Source organism: Cavia porcellus, unplaced genomic scaffold (assembly GCF_034190915.1).
Source record: "Cavia porcellus strain 051 isolate PalLab524CR breed Dunkin Hartley unplaced genomic scaffold, mCavPor4.1 scaffold_33, whole genome shotgun sequence".
Taxonomy (NCBI): domain Eukaryota; kingdom Metazoa; phylum Chordata; class Mammalia; order Rodentia; family Caviidae; genus Cavia; species Cavia porcellus.
Genome location: NW_026947516.1, coordinates 11,511,754 through 11,533,885, shown reverse-complemented (window position 1 = coordinate 11,533,885; position 22,132 = coordinate 11,511,754).

The window sequence follows — 22,132 nt, the reverse complement described above, 5'->3', positions numbered from 1 at the left end:
TGTGTTTCCATCTAGGCTATTCTGGTTTAGTTTTTGTTGTTTTGTTTTGTTTTTTAGTTGTTTGAGATAGGGCCTCACTCTGTTCCCCTAGCTGGTGTTGAACTCAGAATCCTCTACCTCAGCTTCCCAAATTCCTGAGACTACAGGCACGTGCTACCACACTCAGCCTATTCTTATACTTCATTTACTTGGGTCAGGGATGCCCATATCTTTAACATATCTATAATCACGTCATAGAGAATAGAGTATATATTTTGTAAGAATATGGTAATAAATTACAGTTCATATTAGATTGGCTGTAAAGCATTAACAAAATTTCAAAGGCTTAAACATAAGTTTGCTTCTTACTTACATGATGTCCAATGCAAGTTGTCCAGAGCACACCAGTCTCCATCTGGTGACTCAGGGACACACATTTCTTATATCTGATGATGCCATCATCTCAATATGTGAATTCCCAGGTTTCTGTAGTTGAAAAAGATAGGAATAGAAGAGACTCACCAGCTCTCCACTTCTCTGGCCCATAAGTAATACATGCCATTTCCACACATGAGTCACTTGCTATAAGTTGTTGGATGGCCTACACTTCACTTCAAAGGAAGCTGGGAAATATAGGGGAGCAAACTGTAAGTTGATGAATAATTTTATTTGCCTTATAAAGGAAATCAAGACTGTTTGCAAAAAGTTAAACAAGCAATGTTCACATAAAGTGAATGAAATCAGGAAGGTAGGAGGAGTGTGTGTGTAAGTGGGTGATGAAAGAGCCTGGGAGAGATATGGAACTCTAGGAACACAGTGCTGCTCTGAAAAATCATTGGCTATGCTATGGATTAAGCACATATGGGCTTTAAGTCACTGGTAGTGTGCCTGTCTTCCTTCCTAAAGAAAGAAGGGATTCTTAAAGTGACATTCGTGTCATTGCAATGTGCTATAAGACCTTTGTGTTAACCAAAAGTATCATTCAGACATACTGCAGAAAAGCATAAAAGTATGCTTTAGCTACATTTCTCATTGTTGAAACAAAATACTCTACATCCAAGGTTAAAAGAGGAAAGGTTTATTTAGCTCAGTTTGTAGACATTTCAGCCCATAATTAAGCTGACTTCCAGGCAGAGTGCGATGGCAGACAAGCTTCATAGAGAAGAAACAGTCATGGTGGTCAGAAGGAAGCAAAACAAGCAAGAGAAAGAGCACAGCTCTTTTCTGTCCCTTACATCTTATCCAGGATACTTAGGGCAGGTAACACTCAACCCTTTGTCATAGTGCGCTTGAGCCTAGCATTGCACCATGAATTAATACCAGCATCACACACTCTATATCCAGCCACCTCTAAAAGGTCTCACACATAGCTACATTGAGGTTTGGGGGCACATCTAGAGACAAGCCATAGCATAAAATATTGTTGATATAAAGCTTCCTTTGTTCCCAAATTATGCTCACTATCTTAATGATGTTTTTGGAGAAAGAGGGGTGAAAGCCTTTGCTGCTTGCAGTGAAGAGAATAAGGTCATGAACTGGCAATGCTATTACCATCATTTTTGTACCAAGTGAAATAAATGTCACTACCAACATGCCTCCATTTATCCAGTCTTCCATCTTGAAATGAACAACACCTAGTTCACTCATTTGAGAGATAAAAATCAATGTTGTTAATATGGAATTATTACTTATAATTTTGCAGAAAATAGAAGAGACTATAGAAAATCCTCTTGATATTTTGAATTGAGAATCCAGACACTTCCATAGAACAGTGAGATAGATCAGACTGTCAACGAGGGGAGGTTATCCCTAATCTTAGTAATATCCAGAACTACACTTGCATAATCTCATAGAAGCAGCTCTATTCCAATGTATGACATTGTATGACAGAGCACATTTCTCTCAATGTGCTGTTTTTTGGAAGTGGGATGATGCCAATTTGCCTAGAAACTAGAAAAGTTTAATAGAAAAAAAATGTTAGTATTTATCCAGCAAGAGGCAGGAAATAATATAACGAATATAAGTACTGTCCTCGATATTGTATTACTTGAAGATAAATATTATTGAGTTATGTGATTTATCAGAGTCATCATGCCATGGATAGAGTAGCCTTTAGGACAATCCAGTGCCATCAGTTCTACTTTACTGCTATTCTCTCACTCTTCCCATTTCTAAGACAATGCCTCTAGATGTCTGAGTCAGCACAGAAGGTTTCAGGATGACTGGCATAAATACTGCAGCCTGTCTGAAAGTAGTGCTTCCTTCTATGTTTTGTGCCATTCTTCAGTCTTTTAGGTATTTAACTAGCTTGAGGCATTCCTAAAAACTCAGTATCTCTAATGACATTAATAAAATAGGCTTTATGTTCTTAAAAACCCCAAACCTGGCATACTCCCCACCTCGGATTGCCTAAACTGTTGGTTTACCACCTCATCTCAGCTCTTGTAACTCTCAGTCGGTAAACTCTTCTACCCTGGATAGACCTATACTCCCTTACAGCCGTGAGATAACTCTTTCAATTTCTAAAGAAAGAAATGACATTTCCTTAGAAGATGGTAACATAATGGAACAGTTTACTATTGCTTTCTGGACTTAGCTCTCTAATATGATGCTGGTAGAATTCCGAATCCTACCAAGATCAGTACAGGTTTTACGTAAGCTAAAGTCATTCACCTTTGTTAGTTTGTGATTTAGCAGGAATCGACACAAAAAAGCTCAGTTCTTTAAACTATAGGGTTGCTTATAGCACATAGCTATAAGCTTAAATCTGTAGTTTACCTAGCTACAAACATTATTACAACAGTGTTTGCCTTAAAGTTATCCCTTGATATCTCAACAAAAGCTTAAGACACTGTTGGATATGCATACTGGCTTTTCAGGATGAAGAAACCACAGGAAAACATTTTTATTTTTATTCATATCAAATCTCTAAGATTAGAAGTCAGATTGATGAGCTAAAATATCTGTGTTGCTGCCTTACAAGTCAGTACAAGAAGTCATTATGTCAATGCATTCCAACTCCTGAATATACAGAACAATAAGTATTTTGTTCAGTTTTGTTTGCCTGCCAGTGAAAATACCAGCAATTTTTGCTTAGTTTCTTCATAAGATCTGATTCAGAATTTATGCCTTTTACTTGGCTGCTTTATGATGGTCATTTATAGACCCATAATTTTATGTGCCACCTTCTATAAAATTCACTCCCAATTTGTAAACCTAAGGCCCATGATGCACAAACCAGGTGTTTGGAGACACATAAGACAGAGTAGTCTCAGAGAAATGAGAACACTCAAGTCTAGGTTAACAATGTGTTTCTTAATTCTTCCTCAGACCTTGGCTCTCCAGTATAGCAATGACAAAACCCAACACGAAGGGACTGCCTCCCATGCTCTAATGTGCCTGTCAGCAGAAGGCAACTGGTGTGACAGTCATCACTGAAATTCATGCAGCTCTGTATGAGGGTCTGCATGGGGTCAAAGCCTCCATGAGCAGAGACAGTTCTTGGTTGCATCTGGGTTTTTTCAGAGAGTGTGGCTAGGGATCATTTTCACCTTCCTCCATTCCTTGTTTCCTTTCTCCCTTCCTCTCTTTCTGTCTTCATCTTTTAAGTTCTCTTATCCTCTAAGAGAATATTGGTTACTTCTTCACCTTCTCGAGTGCCACTTGAGTTCATCAGAAATCAGCACCAAGAAGAGTTATGGATGCTACAGGTATATTGGGAGGAAAACACGTGTAAAAGAAAAGAGAGGAAGCAGTTTGGGGCAGAGTAAGTGTCCAGGCATTGGTGCTGATGTGGCAATTGCTCCACTGACTCAACAGGCAGCATCAGAGCGCGGATGTCCTTAGATGAGTCTTGGATTGGGCACCAGTAGCCAGGGACTTCCTAGAACTGCTTTGTTTAACCTTTGGGAAAACAGCTCTAAGAAGAGCATACCCTTGGCTTCAAAGTGAGGCAGTCAGCCAAGCACACTTTCAAATCACTTGGCAGCCACTTTACTCTCGAAGCTTGAAGGAGGATCTGAGCAGCAGTTCTCCATGTGTCACAAGCAGATGCCTTTCCATTAGCAAGTAACTCCACCCTCAACTGCAAGGCATTCTAGCAGAGTGAGAACTAGATACCTTTTGCCTTCCAGGTCACCTGGTTGATCACATACCCTAAGGAGGGACAAGGAGTATCAGTTTCAAACACTAGGTATGGGTTGGCAAGGGTCTGTGTCTTTCTCTGAAGTGATAAACTCTAAGGACCACACATCCATTAAGGATGCCTTGCCACCATGTGAATAAACCTAAGAACCAGGCAGATGCAAGCAGAGTCAAGATACAGATCAAGAGCCAGGGAGATGAGACACACTGATGATGGATAAGACATATTTATGGGCCACTTGAAATCCTCCTGGCCTCTGATCATATTCCACCCACTGCTGCTGAGATCAATTCCACACAGGCTTTGCCCTGCCTCCCACAGGTGCACTCCAGCAACGTTTGCCACCTACACCCCTGTGAGGCTGCAGCAAATTCACTTTCTACCCTGAGGCTGCCCTCTTGGGAGACACCTGTGAAACCTACTCAGCCCTCAAATGTGCAGTCCGCAAGTGTTGGGGGAGGCATCTAGGTCCCTAGAGCCACACTTAATAAATGAGACAAAGCCAATAAATCAATACTTCCCCACTTCTTTGTTCCTTTGAAAGGACAGCACTGAAATTCATTCTATAAGGCTCTTCTAAAGATCCCATGGTATCGAGCTCCAGTTTCCCACGGTGCCAGCCAACTCATTAAGCTTTCTTCTCTTGGCTCTTCTACATTCCCACTCCAGAGCTACAATCAAACTACCAGTTCACAAGACTTTGTCCCAGCCTTCTTTAGGGAGGAACTCAATCTCTGATAGGTAGCACTGTTACTATAACTGAAACAAGCTATCGCTGAAGCAACTGCCTAATTCCTTGAGCTAATAAATTTATAAAACTCTCTTTTTTTCTTCTGTTTGCTTTGTGTGTTTGCGGGCTTAAAACAGTTTGAGTTTGAGTATGTGTTTGTGATTTTCGGCCACAAAGGAACTCATGAATTGCACTTTTTGTTCCTTTCTCCTAAGTCATCCATCACCCTCATCCTCACATCAACACATCCATCTCTCCACTTCTCTTCACCATCTAAGTCAGCTCCAGAATGATGAAGCATTTCACTGACTCCTCCCCATCTGTCTCCTCTCAAATGTATGGGAATGCTGAGTCTCCTTAAGCTTCCAAACTTCCCCTGTCTTTGAATCTAAAAAAGTACGTCTTGTAAACAGCGCATAGAGTGTGAAGTGCCTGTGGGACCTTCAGCTGCATTCACACTGGAAGTGGGAGAAACCAGTCAGTTCAAAAACAGGCCCAGGTCAGAGACTGGGGATGAAAGGTCAAAACCAAAAGCCTGGATAAAGTCCCGAAAGAGCTGGTAAAGAACAAAGCCCTATTATCCTGGTGTTGAGAGTAGGGAAGATGATATCGTTCGTTGTTTTTCCACAAGTTACAGTCATGTTGAACAGGCCCAGAAGAAACTTCAGCAGCAAAATATCAGAAGGTGTGAAAAGCCAGAAGAGGCAGTTGGATCCTTTGTGAGTGGCCCTTTCCACTCACACACATTCCATCCAGCTGTCTATGGGCAAGAATCTTGATCTAGGAGTACAAGCAAGCCATCTTGGCATCTTTGGCCATGTCTCTGAGCATCAAGGTCCCCTCCAAGATATTTCCCTTGTCAGTGCAGTAGGATCATTGAAAGCTATCTCTGACAGAGGCATAATACAATTTAGGAAGTCTGAAAGCTAATTTCTTCCATCTTTCCTAGACTTGAGTCTCTCATTTGTTATCTAAGATTGCCTATTTTTCTAGAAAAAATCTGGTTTTGGTGGTTGTTGATCAGTTCTATGGCACAGTGACAGACCAAAAACTTATTTAGTCCTGAGCTTGTGTAAAATTAAGAATTGTAGCAAGATTTCCAGACTGCAACTCTGCTCAGGAGAAAAGGAGTAAAAGCTGTTGTGGCGTGAGCCTTATCTTACCTGCCTCAGAGAGGATTGATCAATTCTCAGTCTAAAGAGGATACAACACAAAGCTAGCAGAATAAATTAGAAGTGGTGGCTCTTTTTTGAGAAGTTATTTTGGTGACAGTTTTTTAAAATTAATTTTATTGGTACATTTTAGAATCAATAATGATCACAATTGTCATAGGGAATTTGTACCTTTACATGATATATCTTGATTTATTTTTCCCATTCTCCTTCCCACCCTTCAGTCCCTCTTCCTCTCCTTGTTTATAAAAGCCCTTTGCCCATTTTTCTCTTTTTTGTTTTCCTTTCCTTCCTTTTGCCCTCCTCCCTCCCTAGTTCCATTCCCATTTAAACATTTCCTTCCTACTTCACAATATTTGTTACACATTTTGGCCCTTATTTACACTTTCAGCTTTTCATCCCAGAGGAATATTATGATATTTACACATGAGTACAATTTATTTCCCATAAGATTTAAATCTCAAGGTGCATCCATTTACCTAGAAATATCTCAAGTGTATCATTCTTTATGGCTGAGTAGTACACTATTGTAGTCTTTTAAACCCACTTCTTTATCCATTCATCGGCTGCGGGGCATTTACATTGTTTCTAAGATTTAGCTATTTAAAATTACACTGCTATAAACATGGGTCTGAATATATCACTGTAGAATGATGCTTTTATTCTTTCAGGGAGATACCAAGGGGAATAACTGAGTGAAATGGAACCTGTAATCCTAGTTTTTTGAGGAATCGCCACACTTATTTCCACAGAGGTTGTACCAGTCTACACTCCCACTGACAGTGCCAGAGGGTTCGTTTTTCCTCACAGCCCCTCCAGCATTTATTATTGGTTGATTTCCTGATGGACAGCCATTCTTTTTGGAGTAAAGTGGAATCTCAGTGTTCTTTTAATTTGCATTTCTGGAATAATCAGTGATGTTGCACACTTTTTCATAGATTTATTTGTCATTGATGCTTCTCCACCTGGAAAATGTCTGTTCATTTCAGATACCCATTTTTCAACGCAGTCTTTAAATTTGGGAAGTCTGATGTTTTTAAGCAAGGGAAGAATACTTACTGGCAGAGTGGTTGCTACTGTGATAGCAGACAATTTCCTAGGGTTTGACTAAGAAAACATTTTTATCTCACTCAAAATGTTCATATTGCAAATGCCAGACGGTTGGCTCATGTGGCGTGTAGTTCATGACATTTAAAACTTCAGATGTTGGAGTTTTCTGCTCTTTTATTCTTTCCAAACACACTACTTTTAGTAATTGTCTTTGAGCATTATATGGTAAAAGACAAGTTCAATGGTCAGTATTCCCAAAATATTAGTTTGCCAAAACCATACTGTATAACACAAGAATAAATCGAATATAATCTCTAGTGCCTGCATTTTTGCAGGGTTGTATACTCCAATAAGATGGCTACAAGTGTACATGGAATAGAGGAGCTAAACTTCAACATGGAAAGAATAAAATATGCCTTTTAGCTCTCTGATCCTAGATACCTCTTTGGCCTGCAGATCCATTTGTGTAGGGAAGCTGTGTTGCACCCATATTTCTGAGCTTTGATATATTATTTATAAAGCCCATGGACTGACTTAGCACCAGGGTGTCAGATGGTCCTTACTGCATTTAGCGTTGTGCTATCCCAAATAAAACATGCAGTTTGTCAAGCCAAAATGAACTAATTAAGTACCTGTCATATGGTCCATCTGGAATCTGGCAAACTATGGCCTGTGGGTCAAATCCAGCTCACAGTTTGTACTTGTGTAACCCCAAAACATTGCTGGAACGGCAGCCTAGCACTGTGCACAGTTAGATCAGCCAGAGCATCCACTTTTCTTTCTTTCTTTTTTGGTTTTGTTTTGCTTTGCTTTGTTTAATTTTATTTAGATACACCCTTATTTCTGCCTCTGCTCCTAGACGAGTGGCTGCTATTCAAGGGCTATACTAGCCACCATCAACACATTGAGGCTTCTGCTGCTGGCAACTTCTGGGCACCAGAAGTCTAGAAATTCTCTAGTCAGCTGCTCAAGCTGAATATCCCAGATTTCCAGGAAGAGGGAAGAGCATACCATTATCCAGGTGTTACCAGGGCAGAGAGGGAATAAGCCTCCCCACCTACCACCACTACTCATACCAATTGCTTCCTCCTGAAGCCAGGCCTCAACTCTAGGATCTTCCTCCTGAGAAAGTGTATAGCAAATAGCAACTGAGTACACAGTTGCCCATCACCCAGGACCAATATTACAGGCAAATTGGGCAAGCAGTGGTAGGATTTCTCTTCCTTACTATATCAGAGCTCATATGATTGCCTCTTGGCCTGCAAAGCCCAGAAGAGTTATCAGTGGCCCTTTATAGACAAGTTCAGAATATCTGGTATAAATTCTCACTCTATCCAAATAGAGTAATCAATACGGTGAAGAATTAGCTGGAGAAGGAAGAAACTCAAGTGCCTTTGTTAAGAAATCAGAGATCTGTATTTTGTATTTAAGAGCAACAGGTGCCATTTATAGGTCTGTATACCTGAATCTGTACACATTGAAAGTTGTATTAATTTCTTAACTTTTGTGTTATCTGAACACCAGGCTTAGTTATATAGGGTATTTGAATGCCACCTACTGGGCACAAATGGCCTCCATGCATTGGAAACAATCATTCATACTACAGAACATGGAGGTGCCAACTGACATCTGGCTGCATTGCCTGCACCAGGTCACGCTGCATGAAATGGACAGCTGGACAGCTTGAGGCCCAGTGGGAGGTATTCTCTGCTACAGTTGAATTTCTCACTTGAGGCAGAGTACGGTTTTCCAAGCTCTTTGTCATGAAGCTGTTTGGGGCATTTTGGAATGTTTCACGGCATCCCTGTCCTCTGCTTATGTAGCAAGCCACATAATGTTCTCCCCAAATGTGTGTCCAAGCCCCAACACCCAGTACCTGTGAATGTGACCTTATTTGGATATAGCATTTGTCTTTGCAGATGTAATCAAGTTAAGGATCTCCAGATGAGCTCATCTTGGATTTAGGGTGGGTCCTATAACCAATGGAAGATGTCATTATAAGAGAAAGGAAGGGATTTGAGATGCAAAACAGAGAGAGTACCATGCAAAGCCAGAGGCAAAAATTGGCATGATGTTGTCACAAACCACAGAATGTCAAGGATTGCCAGCAGCCATCAAAATCTGGGAGAAAAAATGAGTAAAGATTCTGCCTTGGAGTCTTCAGAAAGAACAACCCTGACTACATCTTTATTTCAGACTTCTGGCCTCCAGAACTGTGAAAAAATAAATTTTGATTATCTTAGGCAATCAAGATTGTGGTGGTTTGTTTTGTTTTGTCTTTTTGAGACAGGGTTTCACTATGCAGTTCAGGGTATACTTGAACTCACTTTGTAGCTCAGGCTGGCCTTGAATTTGCAGTGCTCCTCTTGACTCCACCTCGGGAGTACTGGGATTACAGGCATGGGCCACTAGAACAGCCAAGGTTGTTGGTTTGATGCACACAGCAATATGAGGAAACTAATGCAATCCATTAAATCCTCATCTGTAAATCCTCATGTCCTCATCTGTAAAATGGGGAGAGCTGTTGTACATTCAGTTCAGAGTGCATATTTCAAAATGTAATGCATATAACAAATGCTTGGCCTAAAGTCTGGCTGGCTTAGGAAAGTGTTCATGAAATATCTGCTGCTACTACATATTTGGTGAGTGATTTCTATATTGATTGTGATTTGAGAAGAGACAGTAGCATGTTCCCCCAGTTGTGATAATCAAAAATTTCTCCAGATGTTACCAAATGTGCTCTGAGAGGCAAGACTGTCCCTGGTTTAGAAGCACTGTGTCGGCATTATAGCTGCTAATGTAAAAGGAAGGAATGCTGGAGATTTATGAAGGCTATGTAGCTTACAGACCACTTCAACAGCAGGGTAAAGATTGACAGGTGAGGCAGATAGGTAATACAACAAAAGTGAGGGAGTTGGAATGCAAAAATAACAGTGAGTGTCTTTTGTGGATTAGGATTTCTGTTTGCATCAGCAATGAGAATAAGCAGGAAACCTTTTCAATTCATTCTGATCATTAAACATTAAGAGAAATTTAATCTTCACTTCTTTGCAAAATGGAGGCAAAGTTCAGTATTCTGGAAATAGAAAGAAACACTAGACCATGACATAGACACAGTCCCTATCATGCATTTGTCCCAAAGACTGTGCAACAGTTAGCAGCAAAGGACTCCTTTTCATCTCCTAACTCTTAGACTCTTCCAATACCAAATAAATAAATAAATAAAAACAAGATGCTAACTTCAGCTGTATTTCTCTATTTCTAGGAACAAATATGGACCACTTCCAACAAGATCATTAAAAAACATCATTCCTGGTTAGAAATGCCGGCTTGGAAAACAGACTGCCTGGCTTCAGAAGACAGTTGTGATGTATGTGAGTTGTGTGAGCATCCACATGCCACAAGACGTCTCTGACCCTCATGTCCTCATCTGTAAAATGGGGAGAGCTGTTGTGCATTCAGTTCAGAGTGCATGTTTCAAAATGTAATGCATATAACAAATGCTTGGCCTAAAGTCTGGCTGGCTTAGGAAAGTGTTCATGAAATATCTGTTGTTACTACATATTTGGTGAGTGATTTCTATATTGATTGTGATTTGAAAAGAGACAGTTTAATTAACTGGATGGAAGATTATCCACAAAAAATAGTGCAGGTAATCAAAAGCAGCCATTAATCCAGAAATAACTGGGCCACAGTCAGTGGTTGACAACAACAGTTTCCTTCTAGCAATAGCCTATCCAAATGCGTGAGGTCAAGGTCTCTGCCCTGTGAAGCTTCCAGCTGATTAATGGGAGCAGGCCTCGGAGAGTAGCCAACGCAGACCTTGATTTGGTTACAGCTTATGATTTGGTTACAGCTTACACAAAGCTTATGCTTGAAACCAAGTGAGAAAAAGACAGCCAAACATCACAATTACATTGGATTCCCCCAAAAAAGTCAAAAATCCATAATCTTCAAGACTTGAACACATATATTTTCATATTGTTGTTATAACAAATGGCCACAAACTTGGTGGCTTAAAACAACACAAACTTACTGTCTTACAGGTCTAGATGGCAGAAATCTGAATGAATCTTATGGGCTAACAGTAAGGGTTTGGGGCAGCTATTTATATTCTTTCTGGGAGCTTTGAGGAGACTCTGTTCCTTGCCTTTTCCAGTTTTTAGAAGCTTCCCACAGTTCTTGGCTTGTGCCTTCACTTGGCTTATGCTCATCCTCAGAACTACTTCTATCACTGTATCACCTTCTCTCACTGTGACCCTTTGCCTTCCCTCTTATAAGGACACTTACGGTCACATTTGGATAACCTAGTGTATCTCTCCATCTCAGACTCCTTAACTCAACCACATCTGCAAACTCCCTTTTGCCATGTAGAACAACACGTTTCTATTCTGGGGATTAGAATGGGTACATCTTTGGGGAAAGTTTTGCTATCACAGGGCAGAACTTCTAGCAAAACCTATGTTTAAACCAAGATGGCCTAATCATGTTGCACTATAAAAGAAGAAGCTTCCAGTTATGTAGGTTTTGAAACTGTGATTTAAATCTGGCTTCTCATACATGGATGCACTGGAGGGAAATAAATGCATACAGAAGTCAGAGTAAGTGTGAGATTGGAGTTTTAAAGTCAAGGGGAACTTGTGAAGTCCAGAGTGAGAAGTCAGAATAAAGCAGACGGCTCACCTCAGATAAAGCTAGGAAGTCTTGGCAGAATAAAGAGATTCTGAAGGTCTAGGAAATGAAAGGCTAGAGACAGTCTGATTGTCTACAGCTATGGGAATTCTGGGTACATGGTGCTACACTTATCAGCGACTGAAAAATAACTAATAGACCCCAGTCTCTGGGTCCTTTTCGGAACAACACTCTGAAACGCAAGTTCTTCAGAATCTCCCACTTCCTTCAGCTCCCCACAGCAACAATGTGCTGGATAATATCTCCTTTTTGGTCCAGCCTTCCTTTTTCTACCTCACTTCTTCCCATACACCCTCATGCTATTTCCTGGTATCATATTCCAAATAAATAACTTGTATTTGGTTTCAAGGCCTGCTGTTAGAAAAGAGCAGACTAAAACAATCCCCTTACACGAGTATGAAAGAATAAGACCCTGGGCATGGTGCCTGTCCTTGTGGAGTGCTTGGAAACAAAGGGAGAATCACTATGCTTTGGAAGACATGTACAGATGGACCAGTGACAACTTGTCAAGGCATGAGTAGGTAAAGGAAGTCAAAGACCTGCAATTTCTAAAGAGACCCAAGACACAAACACATACTCCTGGCCCCAAACACTCCTATTTCAAACAGGCAAAGATTAAACTGCCATTTTCCCTTTATCATATGCTCCATTTAAACCTTTTATGACTCTTTTAATTTATTCAAGTCTTACCTTAATTCTTAGCCACAAATACTTTTTGGGTCATATAAATATATAATGCATCAGTTTATGACACTTTAGGATAAGGCAGTGAGGGAAATGGTATATTACCTACCAGTCATATGTTAGTAAATTTTCCAATGGAGCAGAAAAAAGAGGTGTGGTTTATAATATATGCAAATTTCTGTGGTGCAAAAATTTCTACCATGGCTGATTTCAACCTTAGAAATATGACATCAATGACTCCCAAAGCTCCTGCAGTCAATGTAACCATCAGCTCTCGCGTGAGCTGGTACAAGCTGGCTTCTTCATACTTCTGGGAATTTATCAAAGTGACTCCAAAGTGAAAAATGACTCAGTGTCAGAGATTTCTGTTTCTTATTCTAGGCAAGTAAACAGGCTACTAGCCAGTGGGTCTTCATAGCTCCTCAGAGGCACAGGATGACAGCAGAGTGGCCATCTTCAACACATGACTTCCGAGGTCATTCTGGATCCATTGGTCTTAGGCACTTTCATCATTGCTGGGACAAAATTTCTGACACCAGAGACTTACAGGAGAAATGATTTATTTTGGCTCATAGTTCAAAAGTGTCTGTACATGTGTAGCAGTCTAGTAACAGCATTGCACAATGGCCTAGGTAGATTAAAGTTGCTTACTCCACGGTGAGCAGGAAGCAGAGATGGCAGGGAGGAACCAAGGATGGAGATATGCCTTCCAGGACTCCAGTTTCTTTCTTCAGTGTAGCTCAGGTACCATGTATGTTGATGATTATCAGTGAAAGCATTTGAAGAGTGGAAAGTGCTGGAAGCCTCTTCTTTAGCTGTGACATTTTAGAATAAATCAGGAAAATCCTCCTGACAGAATTTTCTGGAGATGTGGGGCATTTTCCGAAAGAGACCCATCTGCCATTTTGTAAATGTCACATATGTCCCCTATCTGCCTCCTACCAGGCCCTCTTGCTGAGTGTATGAGGTTTTTTGGTGGTGGGAGGGGGATACATTCTTGATCTAAACCATAACACAATTCCAGCCTAACAGAAAGGAAGACTACAGAGGGAATAAATTCAGCTGGCTTCACGTCTGTGAACATGATGACCATACATCATATGAACCTAAATCAGATCACAGCTCCAGTAATTCTCCCTTGGCAAGATGCAGTTCTCCATCTGATCTTCTCAGATCCTTAGTCTCAGGAGGGTGAGGCTTAGGTTTTAGCAAACAACCCTAGTCATGAAAAGTGATGGTTATTAAGAGGAGTAAAGATTTATTTAATTTGTAACTGCTGTCTTCTGAAAAATGTGAGAATCCAAGGTAGTTGGAGACACTTTGATTGACCCAGGCTGGAGCAAAAAGGAATTTTTATCTCAAGCATAGAGTGAGTAGATACAGCTAAGATACAGCTAAGCTGCCTAGGAGAAAGGAAAAAGAAAAGGAAGAGAAACAAAGATAGCTTGACTTTTTAGACCTGAGTAACAAAAGAAAACATAACTGAAATGTTTGTGCTATCTAGATCTTCTGGGTTTTAATGAGGCATTCTTCCAAAACTAAGATAGGACTACTATCAGCCTTCCAGCTATTATGGGGTGCAAGAAATGACATCTAGTAAGACAGTTTTGCATCAACTGTAAAGTGAGATGAGATTTAAGTAGCTTGTTAATGATGTGACATACTGCAGCATGCATAGTCTTCCTTTTTATAGAATATACATGAGAATGTTTATTCTTTTAAAGTTATTCTTGAACATTTTGCTCTAAGATCCATCAATTTCAAGAAAAGAGCTAAAGGGACAAAAAAAAAAACTCCACCTCCATCCTCTAAGGGTTCTGGCTGGGCTGGAGAATTAACTTGACATAAGATAAATTAATGGGAGAAAAACATACACTTTTATTTAATGCAAGTTTTATGAAGCATAAGAAATGACTCACAGAAGCAGTTAGACTCAATCACCATTTATATTGAACTGGACAAAACCTATATGTTGAATTGGACAAAAAATAATAAACTAAAAATGCAATTGAATTATGTGGAGAAAATTCAAAGACAAGAGGCATTTTAACAAGGTTTGTACAGATTTCTCTTGGTTTCAGCTTCATATCACTGATGGTAAGAACAGTATTCTCTTTCCTATAAGAAAGACGTCTTTCACATGGGAATTTCATTTCTTGTTTTGAGTGCCTTTAATTCAAAATAGCCAACATGCCAGAGCTGCATATTTTGAGATGGCATATTCTTAACTCCTTAGGAGAATTCATTGCAAATAGTGTTGTGGATTTGCCTAAATCCTGGAATCTGTCTTTGAAAGTATCTGTGCTAGGGAAATGTAGCCATCTTGGACACCATTGCTGAAAATAATTTTTGCACCACTTTTCTGACTACAGTGCTCTCTCTAGATAGAGTTATATTTTCATTCCTCTTCAGACCTGGTTCATAGATTCACCTTTTGGGTATTTTTCTACTAAAGTAACAGAATCGCTTCAAGTTCTTGTATTTGAAAGGCAGAATCTATTAACCAAATCCAGAAATCCTGAAATTTAATCTCATTTCTATTCTCTCAACATTGGGCACCAGAAGAACTTTCCAGTCAATGGGGGCATTTATTTTTTCTTTGATGTGACATGTTCAGTAAAGTCACTGGCATGAGTTTCCTGAGCAGTTAGTCTATGCAGCATTTAGAGCCTGCCACACTTCTTTGCATGTTCAGTTTGATCAAAGATACACCAGGACAGAGAGAGTCTTCATACTCCACTTTTAAATTTGCTCTTTGGAAGTTTGGGGTCTCTCAACTAAGCAGCCCCTCTCAGGCCATCCAACACCAAGCAGATTACAATTTTCTTTTGGCAACTAATGTTTCATGTGACATTTTATACAATGGTACATGGGAAAATGTTCCACATCTCCAGAAAATTCTTTCAAGGGGATTTTCCTGATTTATTCTAAAAGGTCACATCTAAAGAAGAGCATTTTTCCACTCTTCAAATGCTTCCGCTGATAATCATCAACATACATGGTACTTGAGCTGACATTGAAGAAAAAGGATGTAGACACAGCTCCTTGACCTTGAGAAACACAGATTTGACCAAGAAAGCCAATTTCAATTTTTCACTCTCAGAATTTCTATGTTAGGAATCAATATTCTATATTAGCTCCAGGCTGAAGAAAGAAAATAGAAGCATGAGTTATCCCTTTTTCTTCCAGGGACTATGCTTTGGAACTTAAAATTAAGTTACTATTTAAAGCAGAACTTGCTCTTGTTAACTCTTGGAGTCCAACTTAAGTGTCAAAGTGCAGACTCAAAGCCATCAAGAGCTCACATGGTCCCACCCATTTTGGAAACAGCATGTGCTTTGCAGTTAGATACTTGAGGTCCAGCAATAAAAAAACAAAACCCAAATCAGATGATGTGATTTCACCCAACTGCAGCACTTTTTCGGAGCCTGTAATCATTGTTTATACTTTCCCATGTCAGTCTGCAGCCGTCCTCCTCTCTGCTTTTCTTCTCCCATTGGCAGCTAGTGCTGTGAACACCGGCTTGAAACATTCTTTCTCGGACATATGTGTCTGTCCCTTCACTCTGGGCAACCGATGTGCATCCTTGAATTATGTGTGTTTCCGTGTAGTTTGCAGATCTGGAATGGCAGTGCTCTGGAGGAGACTCAGGGAAAGTCTGGGGATGAAGCAGCATTCTTTGACCTCCATGCCACACAGAGTCACCATTTCCTCTTGATGAGTCTTGACTGACAAAGCCTGTCTGGGTTCTGTCTTGGGGACAATTTGGAGCTCATGTTACAATATGACTTCTGAGGCCTTTGAAGTCCCAGCCGCAGGGGCAAAAGTACTGCAGTGATTAGGGGCCAGTCTTCCCTGGGAAGGGGATGGCTACACAGTTGAATATGAAATGCAATTAAAAAGGAGCACCTGGGATCAAACTGAAGCAAAGAATGTGACTCTGGCTCCAAGCAGAAGGGGGCTCATTTAATCGCACAAGAATGTTCATCTCTACAAAGTGCTTGATTAAAAAAAAAAAAAAAGACTTCAAAACTTTAAAAACAGAAATAAAAAAAACAAAACAAAAAAAAAAAAAAACGCGCTGACTTGCCAGCACAACAAAGGAAAGCGCGAATTCTTGGGACACCTTCAGGGCAGCCCACAAGCAAATCCAGTTTGCAGCACCCCTGCCCCACCCACCAGGGCACCGTGAGGTCCTTTTCTTTTCTGTTCTGTCCTGGCCTCTTTCTTATTTCCTCGGATGCCTGAAACTCTCACTCTTCCCATCACTTCTCACACTCACTCTGCTCCTCCCCACCCAGGACAAATGTCTCAGAGGCAGCACTGACTCCAGGTGTGCGTGTATGTACATGAGCATGTGCATGTGTGTGAGTGCATGCACGTGTGTGCTGCTGTTAGCACTTTATCCCCATCAAAACACACCTATCCCTTTTCCCACTCCTATAGGCTGGTGGGTCTCACACAGAGAAACATCTGCATGGCTCGTTAAAACACAGATGGACAGACCTGGCCCAGGGCTTTTGGATTGGCAGGTCCAAGGCCTGGCTGGAGAGTTCACATTTCTAACTAATCTCCCGGTGACCCAGATGCTCCTGCTGGAAGAACCATGTTTGAGAACCACCAGTTGACACCAAGCCTCAGATTAAGAAACTATTTAATGGCTGCTATTCTGAAGGAAAATGTTCTGGACTTGAAGTCATCAAGAAAAGCTGAGTTTGAGCTCTGTTCCAACAGACACCTACTTGAGCATGTCCCTGGGGTCCTGAGGTTCTTGATCTTGGATCCACCTTTGAACTACACACCCTCACCCAAGATCACCTTAGTTAGAATCTCAGGGCTTGCTCCAAAGCATAAATATTTGACACAGTCTCCACAGGTCATTCTCCAGTGTTTTTAACCTCTCTGGCCTCAGTATCACCTTATGAATAATGGGCATAATAACTTGTACCTCACTGGGCCATTAAGAAGCCCTTGGATATAAGGTAGTCAAATGTTAACATCACAAGGTTACTCAAATGGTAGGTGTAAGTTTCCTTTAGAGAAAACATTTACATTTTAACAGATGCCGTTAATGCTTCTGTTAATATCTAAGTCAGGACTGAAATTTCTGGCACAAGTTAAGCTGCTGGAGAAAGCTGACGAGTAGAAAAGCATTTTAACAAATCCATCTTATTCCTCTGACACACGTGTCTCTCCTTGCTTCTGTTTTTTCTTCATTTTTCCACTCAGTGTAAGAAAATTAAATTACTTTTGGTGACTATGTAGTGGGTTGGTGACCCTAATTTACTCTAGCCCAGGAGCCAGAAAACATTTCTGTGAAAGACCTGATAATAAATAGTTTAGGCTTTGTGGGCCAGATGCCCTGCTATCATTACTTAACTCTGCCATGATAGCACAAAAATAGCCACAGACAAAAACAAACAGCCATATACAGTCCATAAATGCACGGGCATGGCTGTGTTCCAATAAACTCTGTCTACAAAAATAGGTGGCAGCCTGAATTGGCCATGTGTATAATTTGTTGACCACTCCTCTAAGCTTTCAATAAAGACACAAAAATGTTCAAAGTCGACTCAAGGAAGCAGCTGGATTTTTGCTAATGAGATGTAACAAGCAAAGAGTGACTGTTCTCTATGCTGTGTATGATCTGAGCACAGAGGCAAGTCAGGAAGACAAGGTGACCCCCTAGGTGGGCAAAAGTAGTCATTCACTTCAAAATCATCATTTGGTCAGACATGGTAGCATATGCCTGTAATCCCAGTACTCCAGGAGGCTGAGTCAGGAGGATCTCAAGTTTGAGCTTAGCCTTGGCAACTTAGAGACTTAGTGAGACCCTCTTTTAAAGTAAAAGATAAAAATAGGCTGAGGATATTTCTCAGTCTTAAAACCCTGGCTTCAACCCCTAGTGACATTTAAGAAAGGAAGAAAGAAAGAGCGAAGAAAGGAAAGAAGAAAGAAAGACATTTGCACCTGGCCTAAGACTTATTCCCAGAGAAGATGATTGTGATCTTCCAAGGTTGACTGCTGAATTCTCTGGAAAAAAAGAAAATGCACTCCCCCGACACACATCCCTTAAATTGCTACTTTCTGCTTAAAGGCAGGTGGGCAGTGTCCTTCAGTCTTTACTAAACACTAGGAATTTTCACTTTACAGAAAACCCACCACAATGACAAAAGGAGTGGTCCCTTTTCCCAAGCAGTGTAAGTCACAGTGCTTCCTCCTCTGCATTTGGACCGGAAGAGTGAAGATTCGTATCCACCCTGATCATTTGGTGATGTCTGAATACATTTTGGGTTATCACAACCTTGGGCAGGACTAGTGGCATCTCTTAGAATGAGGCCACAGAGGATGCTCAACATCTTACATTGTCCAGGACAGGCCTGCTATAAAGCGTCATCTGGAGTACACTGTCACTGGCATCCAGGAGGAGAAGCCCTGAGAGAAGACCACACAGCAGAGCAGTTATAGCAGCGGACATTTAGAGGCTATGACACAGAACTTCAAGTGCTTTCACTAAGTTTCTCTTTACCTTGTTTCTTGAGACAGGCTGCTTCCTTGGCCTGATCACTACAGCCATTGCTCCCTCTTCCACTGAAAGTGAGAGAATCTTGGAGACCACTGTCTCTAGAGCACAAAGTAAATTGGGAGGTGGCCCTGTGCAGGCCTTATTATACTACCAAAGGTAGCTTTTCTCAAACTTTGCCCACAGATCACTTGGGGTAGTAGAGAAGCAGATTTGGCCTCCACAGTGGAAGCATTTCAGGCCTGCACTTGCTACAGCACTACAGGAAGAGGCAGCTGCCAGCTGCCCCGTGATGACTGAGTGTAAGGAAATGTTCCTGTCCCAGAAATGACGTGATCTTAGTCCACTACAGTTAACTCATTTCTCCCAGGATGCTCCGCTGAGAATTCTGAAAAGAATCTGAAAAAGACACTTCCTGGACCTCCCGCTCCAGGCACCAAGCAATGTACCCCAGAACCCACTGGTCCTCTGGCCTCCCGAAGTGTCCTGGAGGAGCACAGGATTGGCCCGCTCTGTGAGCACATTTTCACTGCACAGTGCCCTGCTCTTCCTTCCTGGCTCTGTAATAACCAGTGGGGCTCTCTTCAGAAGATCTAAGGAGAGACGATATGAAACAGGGAGATCAATTTGGGGAGGAATGGGTTTGGGGAAAGGACAGAGAAGAGGGTGGGGAGGACGATCAAAAATAAGCAAAATATTTTTGTGGGAAAATGGGTGGATCTCTGAGACCATCACGCTAAGCAAAATAAATCAGACACAGAACTTTCAATATCACATTCCCTTATGTGAGAAACCCAAAATATAAATAATGTGAGAGCAAAATAAAAGAGATGGCAGGAAACTGGAAGGCAGACTTCGTGAAGATGGGAAGGGGACCTAGGGCTAGGGGAGAGGAGAGGACAGAGGGAAAGGGGGTAAAAATGATAGAGATGCGGTATGTGTATGTACCAAACCCTCAAATGAATGTAACTACTATGGATCACAAAAGTATACTATTAACAAAAATAATAATTGAGATATAATACACATGTACTAATTCTTCAAAATGTGTGTAATTATTATTCACCCCCAACATTTACCAAAATAATAATAATAAAAACAACAACAACAATAACAATAACTAGCAGGGCTCCAGCCCCAAGCAGCACTTAAATCTGGCAACTCTCTGGGGAAAGTTCCTTGGTAATCACGTAAACCGTCCAGCAGCCAGCCATTCCTGGAAATGCCTTTGTGGGGACAGGCAGGAATCTGAAAACCGGCAGAAAAAGAAACCTGTTCATGCAAAAGGAGCAAGTTCCAATTTCCGCTCCGGTTCGTGTGGGCTGGAAACAGGTGGAAGAATTTGAGTGTGTGAAAGGGACATGGAGCCCCGCAGAAGGAAGAAATGTTCTACCAGCAAACCTGAGTCCTCTGGACCCAACCTGTCAGGCAGCCTGCAGACCGAGAATTTATGGATGTGTTTTCAATTTCTCTGACAGAATCTGTTTGGATTGAGGACAGCTGTTTAATCTTTGAAATATGTGTTCCATAACAAACGCTGGAATCACATATAAATCGCTCCTTTCATTCTGCGAGCCAAACCCTGACTAAAGGGGTTTGCAAATCCCCACAAGGTGCTCTTTGCTTATTGCTCACTCGGAAAGAGGGAAAAAAAAAAAAAAAAAAAAAAAACACATTTCTTTAATGAAATGCAATGTTGAGGAACTGCCAAAAATAGATGCTCCCTATCTGCCTTCACATATGGTAGCTTCTTTCTAGCCAATTAACTACCAATGAACTGAGGAAGAGCTGTAAGATAGGGCATGCGCAGACAGCCTGGGCACAGATGGGTGTCTCTGATCCTGACTCCACCCATGAAGGCCCAGGAAGCCCAGCTCAACCCAGACTGTTATTTACAAGGCCATTCTTCTTTGCCTTAGCTAAGCCTGCAGAATTAAGACTAATGGGTTGTCATCTTTGAGAAAAATCCTGTTTGTTTATTCTCTGCCTCTGGCTTTTAACTCTATCACGGTAGAGAACTATCTATCTAAGGCCCACAAAAGGCTATTCTTTCATGAGTTTTGCCAACAGACTTATTTCTACATTAACACCATGCTGGAGAGATTTTTTTATTTTTTTGGTGTGGAACAATAGTAGATATGGGTTTTACATTGTCTGAAAATAAGCAACTTATATCCATTTTATATTTCATGAACTCTTTCTCCAAATTTCAAACTAACCAATGAATAGTTTGGTATCTGTGTATTTATACTTTTTTTCTCTCCAAGCCAATATAAAGCTACAAAGAAATATTTTTTTCTGCCAGGTGATCTCTTTTATATAATTTCTGATTAATGTGGGGTCCATGGGAAGATTTTTTTGAGGGGGGGGAAGAGGTAACATTTAAGAGAGGTATTTGTGTTTTGAGTTTTTGTTCATTGCATTTTTGTTTGTTTAGGAAGAAATGACTACCAGAATTGAAAAGAGGCAACTGACTAGCCCACTCTATGTTTATTTGGGGGTCTTATAATTAAACTGAACTAAATGCTACATGTCCTTTAATAACACAAAATTAATTTCCAATTAAAAGTAATGAGAGGACTTCATAATGGGGCAAAATGATAATATCTACCATTTTCATGGTCATATTCCATGCCAGGGACTTCTCAGTGATTAACTCATTTAATTCTCACAACTGTGCTGCTGGGTCAAGAGCAGTAGCTCACTCTACAGAGACAGAGAAACCTAGGCTCATACAGCTTCGATGTCTTTGACAGTGTCACAGTCAGGGCTCAGTGGAACTCAAGTGCATTCTAACATTGGTGTGACTCCTTCGATGCAACACTCAAATTGTTAGAATGTCAATTTTGTTTGCTCTTAGGATATCATTAGACCTAGGGAGTTTCCAGACATGGCTTTAAATATCACCAGTATGTCAGTGGTATGGTTTATATCTACAACCCTAATGACGACCCTGAATTTTAGATTAAATGTCCAACAGATATTTTCATGCTCCTTGCTTTGTCTAGTCCATCTCAGTAACTGGCAGTTTGACTCTACCATTTTATATCCAGCCCACCGGCAAATCTGTTGACTTATCATTGGAAATACATCCACAATTCAAGAACTTCCCTCTGCATTGATCATCTATTGCAGCAGCCTCTAGCCAAAATCCTGGC